Below are 19,149 nucleotides of genomic sequence, written 5' to 3'. Positions count from 1 at the left end.
AGCATTACAAAAGTAGAAATTGTGGAATCCTTTCCAATCTTTCTGTGAGGAACATTGTTTTTTAACATTTCAATTGTTTTTTTAATACATTTATTGTTCTCTAGGTTCTGACTTAATCTCTCTCCAGAAATTCTCAGTTTGAACTGTGCAATCCATTGTTACAACTTATGTGGATGATTGTTGTAGTCACACGTGAGTAGCTGGGTAATTGCGAGAGAGTCTCAGTGCCTCAGACTGAGAGGCAAAAACACAAGAAAGGAAGAATCCAGCCAATATAAAAATGCCAATACCAACTCCCTGACCAATCACTGCAGCGGAGACAGCTGCTTTGCACACACACTGAGTAAACACACATTAGTACTCACCAACTCACAAATTGCTGATTTCATTTTGAGTGCTGGACATTAAAAGATGCCATGCAGCGCAGCTGACTGCCGGTCTTAGAGAATTCAGATGTTGGTGTGGTCAGAGAGGGAAGCCAGCACTGATGGGTGCCTGGGGCCGTATCAAGGCTTAGTCTGTGGACTCAGTCATCCAACCATTCTGTCAGGCTCAACGAGTTAAAGACCTATTAAACCCAAAATGCCTCCATGGGGAATTAGAGTGATATTCACTTGTAGCTCGCTGTAACCATAGGCTCAAGGAAGAGTGTTGTGTTAATGAAGTCATGTATGCATATACAGAGATTTTATATAAGAGAACACAAATGAATTGAATATTACACTTATCAAAATACAAAATACCTTTTAAGTTCTTTTCTAATTACATCCAGCTGTTTGTACTTTGTATTTATAGCATTAGAACATATCCATGGCAAACAAATGAATGCATTCAGGGCTTTTCCCACCAAAAACTGAAATTTTGCTTCACCTCCTTCCTTAGCAAAGAGTGGATGACATTTGCTGGCCTTTTTATTCAAAATGAAATTCCATTCAAGCTGTTTTTCTGGTAACACCACCATGACTCTTCAGTATCTTGGTGAAAACAAGGAAAGCAGACAGATGACCTGATAAACTCAAGGTGCGGTGCAGCGCAGATCAGCAGAACGATTTGCACACAGGGAGGTTTGGCAGTGAACAGCCGAAAGAAGCTATTGAGACAAGAAAAGGCCTGACATCTGTGTTTGCAGATGTATTCTGCATAGACAGATGGTTAAATATGGTAAGCAGCGAGTCTAAAGAAACCGACAGGCTCTCGGAGGCTTTGTGTGGTACCCTCTTGTTGACAGTCGGGTACTCACCTGCTTGTCAAGCCGCACCTTGTCTGACACTGTTTACCCTTAACAGCCTTCCTACTGCACAGTAGATGCGTCATATCCAGTGAATTACCATTACATTAATGCCTTTTATTAATCAGAAATCAGAAAATACTTCTGGTTCCTTCTGATCTATGTGTAAACTGATGTCACAGAGGGAGCTTGTTTCAGTGTATGACAGGGCCAGCTGTGAAATCTTTTCAAAGTCTGGAATGTTTTTGTTTTTTTTCCATTTTTCTTTAAATGCCAGTTCATTGAAATGTCAAATGCACCACATGCGACTCTGCAGGGGATTAAAGGTACATGTTTTCTGATTCCTTCTTAAGCAGTGAACACCATTTGCACCAACTTAACCAGGATACCCTCTAATTTTTTTTTTCTATGTATATGTTAATGTAGGGCAGCCTCAGGCCATGTGACCTCACTACAAAGAGCAGTGCTAAAAACAAGAATAGGTCAGACAGGTGCAGTTCATGGCCTGCAGACAGTAGCACCAGCTTGGCGGGGCAGTCTGCTGCTGGAAAACTCTGCAAAACCTCTTAACCTCTGCATTGTTTTCAAGCACACCCACACCCAAGCAGCCGATCACACACCTGCATTCACAAACGGCCCACCCACCTCTTCAAAGCAAAGCCCAAACAAATCTCTGGAATATTATTTTGCACGTATCTTATATCTGTACGACTGTAGTACAGTCCTATAGGAGTGTTAAACTCACACTAGAACACACAGACATTACTTGACAGACACACACACACACACATATACAAAATCCTGTAATTCATTTGGGGAATTAACATGCAATATTGGGTATTCTAAGCCACTTTAGCTCGTGTTTAAACCTATGAATATTGTAAATGCTGCCTTTGGGCCTTTTTGCAGTAGAGTGTTGTACTGTCTTGCTGTTTCAGTAATTGATAATAATGAACAGTGTAGGCTATTTAATAGGCTATCTGGGGCCTGCTTTTATTGCTCAGTGTTGCATCATTTCCCACAAAAAGAAAATAAAGAGTGAAAGAAGGCCATTGATTCCATGCCTCATGGAGACTGGAAAAAGGCTGTCACGTGTAACTACCCTGGGAGAGGTCAATTAACCCTTCCTAACCTCGCTGTCTGACGCCTTGAACTGGGCAGCTCTCGGGTAGAGTTGTCACCTATTTAACCCACACGTTCAAATCTGTGACGTCCCATAATGATTGGAGCTGAAATCCTCGTTGGGTGGGTTAATAAACTAAAGTAGAGGCTCTGTCTGTTCAGCTGCTCAGCTGCTCAGCACAGCGCGCTTGTTGAGCCGCATTTTGTAATAACGATGCATTTTGTAATAAACGTCCAAAATGTAATAACTTTGTCACTTCATTTTATAAAAAAGCCGCATTTTGTAATAAACTGACGCATTTTGTAATAAACTACCCCAGCACATTTTGTAATAAATGATGTAATACCACATTATGTAATAAGTGATTACATTTTGAGAAGATTATTACAAAATGCACTTGCAACTTTTTTATTCTCTAGAAAATGTAATAACATGGTGCATTATGTAATAACAATTCTAAAGCATATTTTATTTTTTTGTTATTGGCCTATGTAATTCCAAACTTCAAATAGGCAACTAAAGTTATATTTGGAGTATTATACGTAGATTTATTGGGCTACATAGCTCTAAGGGAAATTGCATAAAAAACAACAAAAGTCACTCTTGTATAAATTCATTATTAAACAAACAACAATAATAGGTATTATTACATAATGCACCATGTTATTACATTTCCTAGAACATAAAAAAGTTACAAGTGCATTTTATAATAATCTTCTCAAAATGCAATAATAAAATGTATTACAAAATGGGGCAGTTTATTACGAAAGAGTATTAGGGCCATGGAGTAGAAAAAAAATTGAGAGGGGAAGATTTTTTTTTATTGTGCCCCTCGAGAAAAAAGTCGAAATGTCAAGATTAATATTGAAATACAATTTCAAGAATAAAGTCAAAATTTCGTGAAGTCGAAATTTAGCCTTTTTTCTCAACATTTCAACTTTATTCACGAAATTTTGACTTTTTTCTCAACATTTGGACTTTTTTCTCGAAATTGTACTTCAACATTAATCTCGACATTTCGAATTTTTTCTTGACATTTCGACTTTTTTCTCGAAATTGTACTTCAACCTTAATCTCGACATTTCGACTTTTTTCTCAACATTCCGACTTTTTTCTGAACATTCCGACTTTTTTCTCAACATTTCGACTTTTTTCTCGAAGTGCAAAAAAAAATCTTCCTCCTCTAAAATATTATTTTTATTTTTCTCCTGCCTGGCCCTAATACTCTTCCGTAGTTTATTACAAAAATTTAGAGAAGTCGAAATTTAGCCTTTTTTCTCAACATTTCAACTTTATTCATGAAATTTTGACTTTTTTCTCAACATTTTGACTTTTTTCTCGAAATTGTATTTCAACATTAATCTCGACATTTCGAATTTTTTCTTGACATTTCGACTTTTTTGTCCAAATTGTGCTTCAACATTAATCTCGACATTTCGACTTTTTTCTCAAACATTCCGACTTTTTTCTTAAAATTTCGACTTTTTTCTCAACATTTCGACTTTTTTCTCGAAGTGCAAAAAAAAATCTTCCTCCTCTAAAATATTATTTTTATTTTTCTCCTGCCTGGCCCTAATACTCTTCCGTAGTTTATTACAAAATGCGGCTTTAATACAAAATGAAATGGAAAAAGTTATTACATTTTGGACGTTTATTACAAAATGCCCCGTTATTACAACATGCAGGTCGGCGCGCTGAAGCGTCTGTCTGCTCGCTGCTGCGTGTTGTATTGTGCGGGTAGGAGGAGCTGCTTTCCTGTGATTGTCTGCTCCCTCCCTCCTCTGTCCTCTCGCTCTCTTTCCCTCTCTCATTTTCACAAAGTTGAATATTCCGTTTGCCTGGGAGCTGTGGCCAGAGGAGCGCTGCAGCCGGAGCAACGCGGAGGGAAAAGTGTCCTCTCCACCCTCGACTTGGTTCAAACACCCCCACATTCCCGTCAGTCTCCCCCGTCTTCCTTTCCGAATTCATTTCTGGATACTTTCAAGATGTCAGAAGCAAAGAGCGCTGGGCATTTAAAGCTGGTAGGTGTGTGAAGCGGCTCCGGGTTCGCGGCTCCGCTCGGATGGCGCGTCCGGGAATAGAATCGGGAGCCGGTGGTTATTATTTTTTTTCCCTCCCCACCATCTGTTGGGATTTTCTTCCTTCGTTTGCATTACGCTTTTTTCGTGAATGGAGCCAGTCGATTGCGCATGAACATGTCAGAGGTAGGCTGCTCAAACTTAAGAGATAGGAGCTTGGACACAACTGACATTATGTCATGTTTGGGAAGACTGCGGTTTGAGTGAAACATCAGCCTCATCAAATCCTTCCTTCCATCAGGAAGCTGCTCTCCTGATCTGATTGTTGTTGTTTGACTGATTGCCTGAGAGATGCGGGTGCTGCAGTCATGCCAAGTATGTAGAACACTTTTAGTGGTTAGTCTGTCTTGGGCAACAGACATTAAGTTTCATTTGATCTTGTTCTTGCTGCATCCCCAGTGAGTTGTCTATAAATCTAATTGAATACAGTAATATGACTATTTTTGTACAGCTTGAGGTGCACTGTTTGATTTTTTAGAAGGGAATGCAAACCCCCTCACATCAGGTTTACTGTCAGTTTGCTTTATAACTTTCAGCAGGAGTTTTGCAATATATTTTAAACATTCACTGAATGTTGCTTTCTACTCTGCAGTTTTTTTTTTTTAACTAGAAAGGTTCTTCTCCTGTGCACATGCGAGAAGCTGTTCTTTTTTTTTTTCTGGTTTTGGTTAATCCATAGCAGTGAACAGTGACCTCACAACCCAAACCAACTCTGCCGCTGGGCAGCGATGAAGTGAGCGCCAGAATTAATAAACTGTCAATTTGGGATGAAATGCTCAAATTCATGAGTGAGGTGCTGAAGTGTTGCACATAATTCATAGGTCGCTCCTGCTGAATGTCAAACACTGCACTCAGCTGAGCTCTAATAAATCCTGCTGAGCTCAGCTGACAGTGTGTTGTTTGTCTGCTTTGAATGCCTCTGTGTGCTGCTGCTGCTGCTGCTGCTGCTGCGTCGGGTACCACTAACCGCGGTTGTTAACGTGAACCCCAGCCAGGTAGTGTCAGCGCAGTTTCCTGCTTTTCATTGGCTTCCACTGTTATGAATCAGTAACTCTTTGATGAATCTCTTTTTTACGCTATGCCTGTGCCAGTTCTAGTAAAGCAAAAGCAGACCGAGACGGACTGAAAGCACAAATCCAAACTGGATCGCTGTGGTAGTCGTAGTGGTTTACTAGCTTCTGTTCTTCCCTAAAGCCTGGGAGCTGACTTGTCTCATACCATCACACAGCATGGTTCATCAGGCTGATTACACACCAGCACACTCGTGAATGCTTCAATCTCAAAGAGACAAGAGCAAAGTCAATACTCCGGGCGGCTGTTTAAACCTTCAAATGTCATGCATTTGCTTTCCTGACCGTCTTTATGTCTTCAGGGTTGTTTCCTTCTTTCTTTCTCAGTTTTTTGTCCTTTCTTCTTCTGTCAAACGTATTCTTTACCCCTTAGACAAGTGGATGTTGGTTCCCTGTCAGTGCTCCAAGGCATGTCAGAGAGAGCTTCCAAATTGTGGCCACTTTACCTGCCATTAGCCTATTTAGTTTGACTTACTGCGCCTCAATGTCTGTCTCTTCACCCAGGACAGAAGAGGGATTAGGAGACAGTTGTAGAAAGTGCACGGTGGATGGCTGAATATAATGGATGAAAGAAGACACTAAAGGTTATTTATCATCACAAGGTTTTCAGGCGTGATGCCTTTGATTGCATGAGGCTTCGCATGGCCGCTGGCTCACAGTGCACTTGCTGCCAGAACCTTCCCCAGTTATTTAGAAATGTGAAAGGAACCGGAACATCATTTCTTCTTTTTATGATTGGAGGTAGATGATAACTCAGCAAATCAGCCTGTTCTTACCTCTGACAGTGTTCCTATTGGGTAATTTATACTTAGTGATTTGTACATGTCCACAGATTATAAATTATTTTGCATTTCTCACATATTTTGAAGTATTTTTAATTCAGCCTGGGTTCCGCATCACTAAATTAATTCCGGCGAGATCACCTGCTATTTGACAGAACTTTGTGTCATGTTGGTTTCAGAGATGACACTTGAAACTTCAAAACGTCCTCTATTCACGTGTTAATGAAACTTTGCAGTCACCCTGTCAGCACGTGTGCATGTGTGCACAGAGGTGGTCAGTTTCAGGAAGTGAAGCCACATACCAAGAGAAGCTAAGGATCTGAACCCCTGGTGCTCTCTGCTCCAGCGCCTGATCATTTATCACACAGTTGTAGCTTCTTGCAACAAATCTGAAGTGAATCCAGTCCACTAATTTTCCTCAGCAGTTGGAATAAATCATCTCAGCCTGTAGACAAGGTTCCATTAATAAATTATGGCCTCCTCAGTTTTTTTTCTTCTGTCATATTGATTATATACAAACAGATAAGATGAAAGCGACCCAGTGTTTTGCTACATTCAGGTTCAGAAGTGTTTGGACAACAAGAGTTTTTAAGGATCTCGCCTTTATGTACCACAACGATGTCATTGAAGTAAAACAACAGTGTTACCAAAGTGTCGACTTTCTGCTTTAATCTAATTTTTTTCACAAAGACATTTTATTTACTCTCGCCTGAAAATGAGCTGGGATAGGCTCCAGCAGACCCTGTGACCCTGCAAAGGATATAGCGGGTATAGATGATGGATGGATGGACATTTTATTTACCATTTAGTAATTAAACACACTTGAACTATTATCTATCAGAGTTCACATGTATTTGGACAAAGTGACATAACTGTAAATATAACTCCCATTTTAATAGTTGTCATACAGTCAATGTCTGCCTGATGTCTGGCCTCCATGGGCGTCACCTAATTCAGAGTTTCTTTGATGCTTTCTGAGGTCTTCACTGCAGCCGTTAGTTGCTGTATGTTTGTCTTTCACTCATAACTAGGGCTGCACGATTCTGGACAAAATGAGAATCACGATTTTTTTGCTTAGAATTGAGATCACGATTCTCTCACGATTTTTTTCCAATATAAAATTTATTGCACTTATTACTTTAACTTTGCAACAGCTGAACAAAAATATAATAACAATAAACATCTCTTGTCTTCTTTACACAAACCTTTGAATAATTTAAACAATAATAACAATTTTGAACAATATTTGTTCCTCCCTGAGTTGAACACCCTTTCAGAAAGGGGACTTGTAACAGATCCTGTAGTTCTGAGGCAACAAATTATTCCTCTGGCTGGGATGAACCCCCCATTGCCTTTTGCTGCTATTAAGAAGCTGCCGATACAAAAGGTAAACGTTACAAAAAATATGATGGTGCCTGATAAAAGACTGGCATCAACTTTGTAACAGCTGACATTGAACATAAAAACAATAAACATCCAAAAAAAAAAAAAAAAATTTAATCGTCGTCATTTGGAAATGAGATTGCGTTCAAGCATGAATCGAGATCGCGATTTTTTAACGATTAATCGTGCAGCCCTACTCATAACCATTCATGCATTTTCATTTTGATAACGAGAAGTCAATCTTTCATTCTGGACTTCTGTTTATGTTGTGGGGGGTTTTCTTAAAGGTTGGTACTCTGCAGTCATGTACCTGTACTTTAGATGTCTTCTGTGGTCTTCCTCTTCTTTGATGTTATTGAGCCCAACTGTGCAACTTTTTTTAAAAGAATGTGCCAAACTACTAATTTGGCGAAATTTATATTTAGCTGTTTTTCTTGATTTATCAGACAGCTTCCAGATTCCAACTCAATACCAGATATAAATCCCAGACCTTTTGTTTACTTAATTTGTCATGAAGTACCTAGGATGTAGACAGCACCTGACCAATTAACCTTCTTCCCAGTCAATAGTCCAAATAAATTTGAGCCCGTGGAAATGGATGTATTTTGTTTAAAATGGCTGTTATCACTGAATGTCACAATTTTTGAGACACTTCCAGGCCTAACTGTACATGTTGGTCATATATCATACCAATAATATGCAGGTTTAAATGCACCAGGATTGTGTATAAGTGAGAGGAATAAATGCTTTTAATGTTTCTGTTTTATGTTGTTAATAATACCTGAGGTGATCTGATTTTGATGCGTACAAAAGTGATATTTGAGAGCACGTAGGTAAGCATAAAGACAATAATGATTTCTCCTCAGGGTGTCATGAGTTCCACTTAGCATCTGCTAAAGCATGAACTAGTTACTAGAGCAACAAAACTACATGTGTCTGCAGCAATTATCTGCGTTAAATGGAAAATATCGAGCTGAGTTTAATTCTCAGAACAAACTGATGTCCATGGGAAAGAAAATCAATTGTTAACCACCTAGTTTATCACAGTTTGTGGTTCCTTCAACTATTCATGTACTGAACAAATAACATACAGACACATTCTTAAAAAATGAAAGTTCTCAATAGTTGTGGTTACATTCAGTTTTACGAAGAAGAAATGAGTCATAATAATTTATGAACATTAAATTAACTCAATAAAACAAGCAGATTGCTAAGTCTGATTGTCAAACTGTCCGTTAGGTGTATGAATGATTAGTTAGCTCCTTCATAGAGGATTGCTCAGGGAAATGAATGTGGTTGTATGGGGGTGGTGGACACGCTTTTGATCTCTTTATTGTGCTGAGTGAAGGTCTTGGAGAGACGTTGACTGTCCACCTCATTCATTCACACTGCAAGTTGATGAGCGCAGTGCTCATGCATGACACCCAATGGCCCAATGCTCTCTCCGAGGTCAAACAATATCTTCAATCTGAGGTTTTTCCTATTGGGTTGGCATTACATTTCTGTAAGTGCCATGGAGAGTTTCAGTTTTGCTTTCACCTTTCATGGTTTCATGATGAAAGGGTAAATGGCTTGAATCAAACGATTGAGCACTCTGCCTAGTCAGTACATGCCCTGTTTAGACACGCTAAACTTGCTTTTTATAGTCTGATTTATTTACTAATTTTATTCCTAAACGTTTGAAATTTTGTGACTTTCTTTAACAGCCTTCCATGCAATGCTCTATTGAAGTTTATCCACACATTTTCTCTGATGTTTAAGTGAGAAGGACATGTTAAAAACAACTTAAGCCTTCCACTCTTGTACTGTGGATTATGATACATTTTAAGGATAAACAACATTTGTCTTTCCTATTCCTCTAATGATTACTATTTTTTTGTTTTATTACTTAAATGTTTACATTTAGGGGAATATTCATTGATCAGTCGTTTGTTTTACCCCTTTTTCTCTAAAGATATGCACTTTTCTTCACTGGGGACAATATATCTATTTGACTTTCAACATATCTATTTGACTTTTTTTTCCAAAATGTATGAGACTCATTTAGGCTGAAAACTGAAAACATCAGACATTTAATATCAGAAAGGAGTCCTCTTAAAGTTCACCGAATATAACCTTCAAAAAGGTCATATTTGTGAAGGTGTATAATAGAAACGCGCTCCATCACTTCTGTTAAACCTTGCTAGGAGTCTGCAGGAGAGGTTTTAATTTGTTTTAAAAGCAATCCTCTCAAACACTTTTTCATCATTTCCTAAACTTTTGCATAATTATAAGAGCCAGACAACTGCTCACAGAGTTAAATCGTATTTATCAAGCCTTTAACATTCACATCACTTAGTCCTTCTTAACAATGACTGTGAATGAATCCAAAGCTCCAATGAACTCATTAAGATCAGAGACCTTTGAAAAGAGTTATCTTATAGCTCAAATGTCTTTGGGCATCTGAAGCTCTCACAGTATTCTTGGACCTCATGCTTCCTTTTTTCCCACTCTCTGAAGTTTCATTCAGACTAAAATAATGTTCCAGTCTTTCTAAAAGTATTAAAAGTTTACTACTATTCATGTGATTACTCGCAAGAGAAATTTTCCCAATGGATGCCCAAACTTTTGCATGCCAGAAAGCATGCATCAAGAAGAGAAGAAGAGTGTCTTTGTTGCAGCATTGACAGGGGTTCAACATGAGCACAGGAGTTTACTGAGTCGGGCAGCTGTAACAGTTATAACACAGAGAATCCTGATCACAGTCATTAAAACAGCGTGTAGGGCAGGAAGAAGTGCTGCAAAGACAAACCAGCTCCTGTGCCGGTTACCACGCTTGAGGTGCTCACTCTTCCCCCTCTGTAGGGGGCTGGGAGACCCTGCTGCTATTGCAGTATCTTTATAAAATAGACACACACAAGTTTCGCTGGTATGAACTTCAATGCACTGGTGTCACTTGGCCTCATCATCCAGGCGTGAAGGCTAATAGCAAACAGGGACCGTTCAGTTTCCCTGTGTTTCATACAAGCAGCATACCGCTAACAGACCACATAAGCCTGGTGCCCATATACTCCGGGCACCGTGACAGAAAGTGAGAGACAGAGAGAGAGAGAGAGAGAGAGCGCTGGTCAGTTTTGGCACAGAGCTGTGGCTCCGCTGTGTTGTGGAAATGAAGACAATGAGCGGCAGCCGAGGCCAGTTGAGATGGAAGATAAGTCGTCTCCTGTTTCTGTAGCAGCAGGTGACACATCAGAGAGCAGGTGGTTCATAGAAAGGGGAGGCAGGGCCGCGCTGGAACCCAGACACGCTGAGGCAGTTCAAACAGATGACCACTAAAAGACAAGAGGACCCTGGCCCTGATAAGCACTGTGGGAGGCCATCATCATCTAAGACACCTGATGGCTGCAGTGCATTTGAAACAAATAGACTGTAGCACGTTTATTTGCTCCACCAGAGTGGGGCTCAGCTTTGCAAAGAGCTTAGCTGTGTTCTGGTCAGCTGGTCCCGCTTGTTAGTGCTGTAGTGTTCCACTCCACTGTCCTCATTTTGTATTGTCTGGTCTGGCAAAGATCAATTGGCCTGCTTAGGCTCGAGGCCTCATGGACCTAAATTACTTTACATTCAATTTGGTGAATATTTAACTGGTGATGTCTGCAATCCAAATTTTGTGCTAATTCCCATCAAGATCTAATTCATATCCTATAGCCTGCTCATTGATCCATCCTCCAAATGCTTCTCTCAATGGATTCTGAGTGAATGCTGTGCACATGAACGTCTCCAAGCAAAAAATGAGCTTCCAGGCTTTTTGCTGGCTACTGGAAGGCAACTAGGGAACATGTCAGAGGTAAAAATGGATTGTTGGCCTAGTTAGGGAGGAACATGGAATGCCAAGAATGGATTGCATGATGTGAATCACAGAACATTTGGATTTAACTCGAGATGTTTGGAGGACATTGTAGCTGATATCTGGTTTTTTGTGTGTGTGTTTACTATGTCTTATGGATTTCAGTGTTTCCAGTCAACTTAATTTCTGTTTTATCTTTGAACTGATTTTCATTTAGGCACCTTAGATAGCATTACTATTTTTTTATCCTACAGAGCTTGAGCCATTGTGCATTTTGTTTAGTTCTGCTTCCTGCCCTTGTAACACACCTTGCTTGCATCAGTAAGATTCATTTCAGTGTTTCCTTTCTTCAGTGCCAGTTTGTTGTGGATTTTTTTCCCTCCATATCAGCCAGCTTTGTTCACTTGCTTTGGATGTTTGGATTCCCCCTTTGGTTTCAATGTAACTGAGGTGTCTTTGGATTTTGGTTTAGATAAATAACATCCCTTTGGGACACCTCAATGAGAATGACAAATAAGAGAATGGGGTTTCTGAAGTATCCTTTTTTTATATACTATACAAATTATATACTATAATGACTTTTATAGGCTTGTCTGAATTGTCAAATTCTCTCTAACAGACTGATTAGCAAACTAACAAGCTGGCAAACCAGTGGGATTTATATATGAAAGCAGTGTAACAGTTGATTTCTAGACCTGCCTTACTCCTATTTGCAGGCCTACATTTGAGCCATGTGCAATATAAAACTGCGTCAATATGGCAAGCTGGCAGTGGCAGCACACATGTCATGGTCTGGCCTATTAACGTAATGAAAATCAATAAAATGCTTGTGCCGGCCTGGGTTTCAGTTAGTGGCTCTAACAGCTGAACTGAGGAGGCTCCGTGTGTTTACCCCTGTAACGATGCACGTGTTTCCCATGATCTCACCCCCTGGAACCAGGAGCCAGGACTGACGTCCGTCTCTGACATCATGCACCACCCCGGATTTCTCTTAATTGGGTGGAGTGTACTATGCACCCATGTACCTTCCTTCTACCTCCCACAAGATACTGTGAAAGTGCAGAGTTGTGGATCGGGAGAGTGGTGCCACCTGAGCACTGTCAGACATTTTGATATGAGAATGTAGTATTGTGGAGTTTTCACATTTATAGTGGTTTTCAATTCTTAATGGTTCATCTATTAATACTCTGAATGTCATTAAATTTGCATAAATGTGAAAGAGCATGAAATGTACCTCCTACTTCATGCACCGTTGCATCACTAGTTTGTTTTGATGGAGATGTTCTAACCATGATGGAAAGCTGGAGCACTAAATATCACCTTTTTTTGTTTTAACAATTTAACATTAGTGAGCTGTTCAAGAAAACAAATTTCCTCTCCCATCAGTCTAAGCCCAGAGGCAGATTTGTCAAAAATAGAGGGACTGAGCATGGGAAAATGCAGGCAGGGAGAGAAAACTGGCTAAAATGAGACAGATCAAGAAGGTAGGTGTTAATAGGAGGAGGCGTGAAGAAAATAAAGATTTCTGAACTCCGAGGATATTTGTAGTATTCTGGGGGGGGGTCGAAACGCTACTGTACACAGATCAGAGAGCAACAACAAAGAGTCAATGGAGGACAAAAAAAAACAACCTCATCTTACTCACAGACACACATGTACTCCGGCTTATACGCTCACTCACCCTGCAGGCAGTTTTAAGGAGCAGAGCTATGTTAATGTGTAGGAAATTCTCGTATTCTTATAAGATTGTCTAGTGCGCCTCTCTGTCATTGTCCACAGCAGATTAATCCTTTAGCTGTCTGTTTTCTGGGACATGATGTGAGTTTGAGTGGTAGAAACCTTTCTGAACGCAGGAAAAATAAAATCCACCTGCGACTGAGGTATGTTTTTTTTTTTAAACATGTCTCTAGGCCATTGCCGTGGTTCAGGAGGGACGCAGTAGTATAGTTAAGGTTTTATACTGCACTCCTTGGTGTTGCGCTGCCCCAGGGAAATGCTATTTTTAAAAATGTCGCCAATTCTGAGCAGCTATTGTTAAACTACCTATTCATTGATTTTGTGTCAACCTTGGTTGAGGTGTGTGTTTGTGTTTATATGTTTTATTTTACATAAGACATAAGTTTCATCATTATTAAACTTTTTTTTTAACATGACATGACATAGTGAGTTTCAATGAGTACAATCTCCTTCTATATTAATGAAAGTGCAATGAAAACAGGACTTTTTTTATTTTATGTGCTGAGGAGACAGAAGAAATAAATAATGAGTCAGATCATGAAATAAATGGCTGAACCTATATACCAGGGCTCTTCAATTCGCTGCATGTTTCAGGTGCTTCCCAGCTCGAATACACCTCATTTTAATTGGTGGTCATCAAGCTTGTGATCAAGATTGATATGCTCTGTGTCCTGTATGGAGAATCTATCAGTGATTTTTTTTTTTTTTGCTGCATTCATGTCTTTGTCAGTGAAGTGTTTTGCTTAATTTAGGAGCAGCTGATCTTCATTATGAAGAAGATCATTGTTTTATTTTGCAGATAACTGCAATATTATTGTTGCCACAGGTTCAGCAAGCTCAGATCTGTCTTTTGGCAGCTGTGTTTGGATATATCTGTTTTGGCTACCCGAACCATATCGATGATTCATAAAAACAAGGAGAAAAAAATCTCAGCCCATTAAACAGCAATCTGAGCTTGTCTACTGTGCCATGATTCCGCTTGTTTCTTAATAACTGACAATATTTCTCATGATAGGAAGCAATAAACAAATTTTTTCTTCAGTGATAGCTAAAGCTAAACGAACAAATAGAGCCAGAAGCTGCTGACATTTCAGTGCACAAAACCAGTCGAATGCAGCCAAGGAAAACAATGGGTAAAACCCTCCCCCTTGAAGGAAATGCCAAACATTACAGTGCTATAAAAATAGAAGGCCCTGACTTTGTGGAGCTAGATAGAGGACAGGAACCCCCTCCCTGGTGTCACACTGATGACAAGGTCCCCCAACTCTGTCTCCTTCCGACTCCGCTCTGTTCGCCCTTATGGCACTTTTTGTCTTTCTCTTAAGAAGCCTGATCTATTTCTGTGATGAGTTCTCTGGACCTTTTTGTGATTTCCTTTTCCTTTGGTTTACTTCTGCATTTTCCATCTCCCTGTTTTTCTTTCTCTCAGACACCACGAATAACTGAACATCCTAGTAACACTTCACCAACACTTAGTACTTTATTAATGGTACCATCTTGCTGTGGTGGGAAAGGGCACTTCTGCTTTGAAGGAGTCTACGGACTTTGACCCAAAGTCAAGGCTGTCGGCAGAGCAAGGTGGCTGGTGTTGAATAATGTTTGTGTGGGCTCGGATTAGCATAATGGTTTGGGGAGACTTTTTGCATGGAAGAACTCATGTATGTCTGGGCGCACGTGCTCCTACAACATGAACCTTGAGGCTTTTTACACTGAGGGCACCAAATGAGAATAAAAATCAAAATATGCTTAAAGACATGAAATAATTTATTCAGCACTGCTTTTCCTCTTTCTACCTCTTCTGAAAAGACGACTGTGAGGGAGATAGAGTTATCCCCAAAACGAGGTTAGTTCCTCTTTATGTATGTAATGGGGTTATGGATGATTCAGTTGAGACAACTCTAACAAATCTTTCATCTGCGCTATCTTTTATATCAGGCATATAAACTCTTTTCTCGCGGCTGGCAGGCTGCACGGTTTGGAAGATTGAACCTCATCTGTTGGTGCAGGGAAATTTAGGGAACAGCACACACAAGGTAGCACATACACACAGCTTGTTTGCAAAGACCAATTCTCCACTGTTTGACTCTTTGTCTTCATCTATCTCTGTCACCGTGCATTAATAGAATCTGTTGCTGAAAGAGTGCAGTTGTGGTGGTTCCTCTTGATGTTCCATGGTCTATATCTGGCAAAACAATTGTAGTTAAGGAGAGACGAGACATGACCCCTGTCCTTCTCCTGAGACAAATCCATTGTAGTTGGCTAGCGCAAATGAGATGCGACTTAACAACTGTCACATCAGGATTTCCGCTGCCTTTGAGACCTCAGTATTGACTGGGACACCCGACTCCTCCAGAGTCAATAACCCCAACACAAACACATCACTCTTTTAAACACAGCTTGGGAAGCTACTGATAAGTGTCTGGCAACTTACAGATATGTTTTTCCGCTCATTTAGAGCACAAATGTGAAGCTGTGAAATTATCTGTTTTCACAATGAGGAAAACTTTTCAGATGTATATTGTCAGTCCTCAAACTCAAGGCTGTTGTCTTTTTGGCAGATTTAAAAACTTCTGATGGGTGTAAAGGGGCCAGGAATGCAATTTCCTGCTGAAAACATCCCCCTTTCAGATGGGCTGTTTATGCGGTGTGCAGATTGCTTTTTCACACAGCATTGAGTACATTTGCATATTTATAGACAATTCCAATTTAAGGTAAGTCAGTAACTTGGTACCATGTTATTGTTCACATATATGGAGTTCAATTAAAAACAAAAAAAGAAATAAAAAACTGAAGCTGTATTGGTGTCAAGTTTCAGAAAAATCAAGTTTGCTTTTGATGATAAAAAATCATTTATGAGGCTTCATCACTTATCTTATCTGTGGTCAGTTTATCTTCAGAAGTACATGTGGAGGTCTGTTTTCCTCCACAGTGTTTGTTATTGTGGAGTCATAGAAGATAAAACAAGATTATAGCTTTGCACATTGTTCAAGGTGATGAGGCTTTGAAAATGTGAGCCAGTGCCTAATGAGAGCAAGTTGAAATTAAGATAAAATCAAAGCCTTGATCGCCATGTAAACTTTGTAGAGTGAGGGAAGACTCAGTCTTGCTTGCTGTCCACTTGACCACAGTTTGCAGTATCAGACTGATACTTCGGCGCAGCTGTTTACAGCTGAAATATTTGCCTGTGTGTGTGTTAAGCCTACTTACTCATGATACATTTAGTTTTGGTCGGCTGTTAGCTGTTCCTCTGTTCCCTGCCTTTCTTCGTCCTTTGGTTCCTCCAGCATACACAGCTGCGTTTAAATATCTAATAAGCCCTTCTGCCAGCGTCTGATCCCTGGTTTGTTCTCACCTGAGCAAATGCACGCAGATAATGCAAGCAGCGTGTCGTGAAGCAGGGGCACGCTTGCTCCAGTGTTGTGTTGAGGCCTGATAAGGCTCCCACCACAGAAAGAGAGCCTCAGAGAGATGACGAGACAGCGTGTGACAGTATTAACTTTGTTGCCACATACTGCCGGGCTTTTAACAGGCAGGAGTATTAAGTTGAGGGTAAAGGAGAGGAGGTGTTTTCTATTACCTGTCACAACTCTGTGAAAATCTCATTTCAGTCCGCTTTCATGTAGAAACGTGTAAAACTAATTAGCAAGTCTGCCGCGCCCTTTTGTCTGACAAGAGCCGGTTGTTTATTTTATTTTCTGTGTCATGCATCAGCAAATGTCCTTCACACGTTAGAGCCTTCATCAGCCCCACTGACAGGCAAAACAACCGAATATTGTGTGAACGAAATATGGCTTTGTGTGGCTGGAAGTAAGCACCGTCTCATGTTTGCTGTCGACAACTGGACTGGGAAGTGAAATGTTACTGTCAGTCACAGCAGGATGCGAATGTAACAACAAAGCAAACGCTAATGGCACAAAGAAGAGAAAAATAATAACTACAAGTAACATCCTGATTCTTTTAACATGTGATTTGGATAAATGACGGCAGGAGTAAACTCAGAGAAAACTCATAAATAATCATTCAAGATGGTTTAACTGCAGATGGACTGATTGATCGGCTGCTCATGGCAATCAGAGGATCCATTTTGGCTGATCCATCCATTCCATTGGGTTTTTTTTTTCTCTCAGTGGATATACATTTTCTTTTGTGGTGTGTGGTAATAAGTGTGTTTGTCATCACAGAATCAAATATATACAAATCTTAAATACATTTAAATCTAAAATAGGACAAAAAGATAAATATGACACAGGATAGAAAACAGGAAACAAACGATATAACGCTGTGGATGTGATCTATATTTATTTGGAGATCAGTTCTGATTTCCACCATAGCAGTGAGAGGGTTAAGCTTGAGCGAAGCTTCTCAGCTGCGCTCAAAGTGAAATGGAAATGCGGACTTTTCTGCAGAACTGTTTTCGTTTTATGAATAAGAATTGCCTATTTGATGTAACCCGTCTCCCCTGAGACCTACCTCAGAGAGGATGGATTGATCGAGTGCAGGGAATGGGAGTGGATGCGGGGGGGAAAAGAGGGGAAAATGGAGATGTGATGGAAAAATTACCAGGATCAAATGTGCCAAAACAATCTATTAAGCAGCGGTATTAAGACACAAAAATATCATTAAGGAGAGTTCTTATTATTAAAGTTGCCCAATTTCATGTCCACCAAACTGCAACTAACTGCGGTCTCTTAGTGAAATTCAGCAATGCTTTGTCCTGACATCCCGTATGCTCATTGGCATTTTTAAAGCCCAGTTGTTGATTTTTAAATGAATTGCCCTCCATAAAGTCAGCATTCAGTCCAAGCGCCACTGAATTCCAGTGATTCCACTCAAACAATGTCCTGTTTCTTTTTGGCTGAACAGCTCAGCTGAGGTGATTAGGGTAAAGGCCATAGCACAGACTCAAAAGTCTGCTATAACCTCCCACTAATGAAAGCGTTCACAGAGTAGTGCTTTCTTAGGGTGCTTTTGCTTGTTACTTTACTGTGGTACCCAGAATTAGTATGTTTACCTCAGAGAGACGTGTGTTGGGATGTGTGTTCAGCACTGCAGAAACAGACTTGCCACTCTGTTTGGAGACGCACGTGTTGGCTCCAGTTGGGACGTATGGTTACCCTATTAAGTTATAAATAGCACATCCTTGCTTTAATGAGAATACCACTTTGACGAGGAAAGGAAGAGATGAAACCACCTTTTCGTTGTGCCATGTTTAAAGGATTTTTTTTTTTAAAACAGTCAAGTTTTGTTGTTCCAGTTTTCTTCCAGGCTGTTTAAAAAAAAAAAAAATAACATGTTACAGACAAGAAATTCAGTCGTTTAATTTGTTGCAAACGTATGCAACGATTGATCCACGACATATTGAAGGCATGAACTGCAGTCTGGCCAGTTGAACTGGATACATATTCATTGGAGAATCAGCCCAATAGCGAACAACTATTGCTCCATAATTGAGCTTAAAAGGTCAAATCTGCTGCATATCAGCTGACACAGCTCATATAAATGAATCTTTGTCTGGAACTAAAATAAATAAATCAAATCAAATAAATAAATCAGTTGTTACTGATTATTTTTAGAAATGGGTTGTGATAAAGGCACCTTTTCAATACAACTCACATGTCTGTTCAGTAAAAATGAAGTAAAAACTAGCAGCTAGCTAGTTTATCTTGACGAAATGTCTGCAGGAAATGCGGAAAACAAAAGGCCTGTCTCTGTTTCTAGATTACGCATTTAGGCATTTCAAACTAATATAATCAACTTCAATCCAAATAGAATTCAGTGCAATCATAGTATCTTTTATAGGTAAAATTATTTATACTTTTTTTTTTAATTGTTAAATGTTAGCTAGCTTAAACCATAATATACTGTTTTCAATGTCTAGATCATATCTCATGGTGGTATTTTCAAAATAGTCATCGATGATGAAAA

General features: G+C 39.7%; 1 protein-coding gene across 3 annotated transcripts in view; it reads left to right on the top strand.

Annotated features, from left to right (window-relative positions):
* Positions 1-4,183: 4,183 nt before the first annotated feature.
* Positions 4,184-19,149, top strand: part of mid2 (midline 2) — a 117,610-nt gene continuing 102,644 nt past the window's right edge. For all 3 annotated transcript variants that reach the window (XM_061725447.1, XM_061725446.1, XM_061725445.1), the window contains exon 1: positions 4,184-4,372. The gene's annotated coding sequence lies outside the window, so the exon portion shown is untranslated. The remainder of the gene's footprint in view (positions 4,373-19,149) is intronic.

This window comes from Cololabis saira, chromosome 7, assembly GCF_033807715.1.
Source record: "Cololabis saira isolate AMF1-May2022 chromosome 7, fColSai1.1, whole genome shotgun sequence".
Classification (NCBI taxonomy): domain Eukaryota; kingdom Metazoa; phylum Chordata; class Actinopteri; order Beloniformes; family Belonidae; genus Cololabis; species Cololabis saira.
Note: the sequence above shows the minus strand (reverse complement) of the source record. Positions and strands in the feature narration are given on the sequence as shown.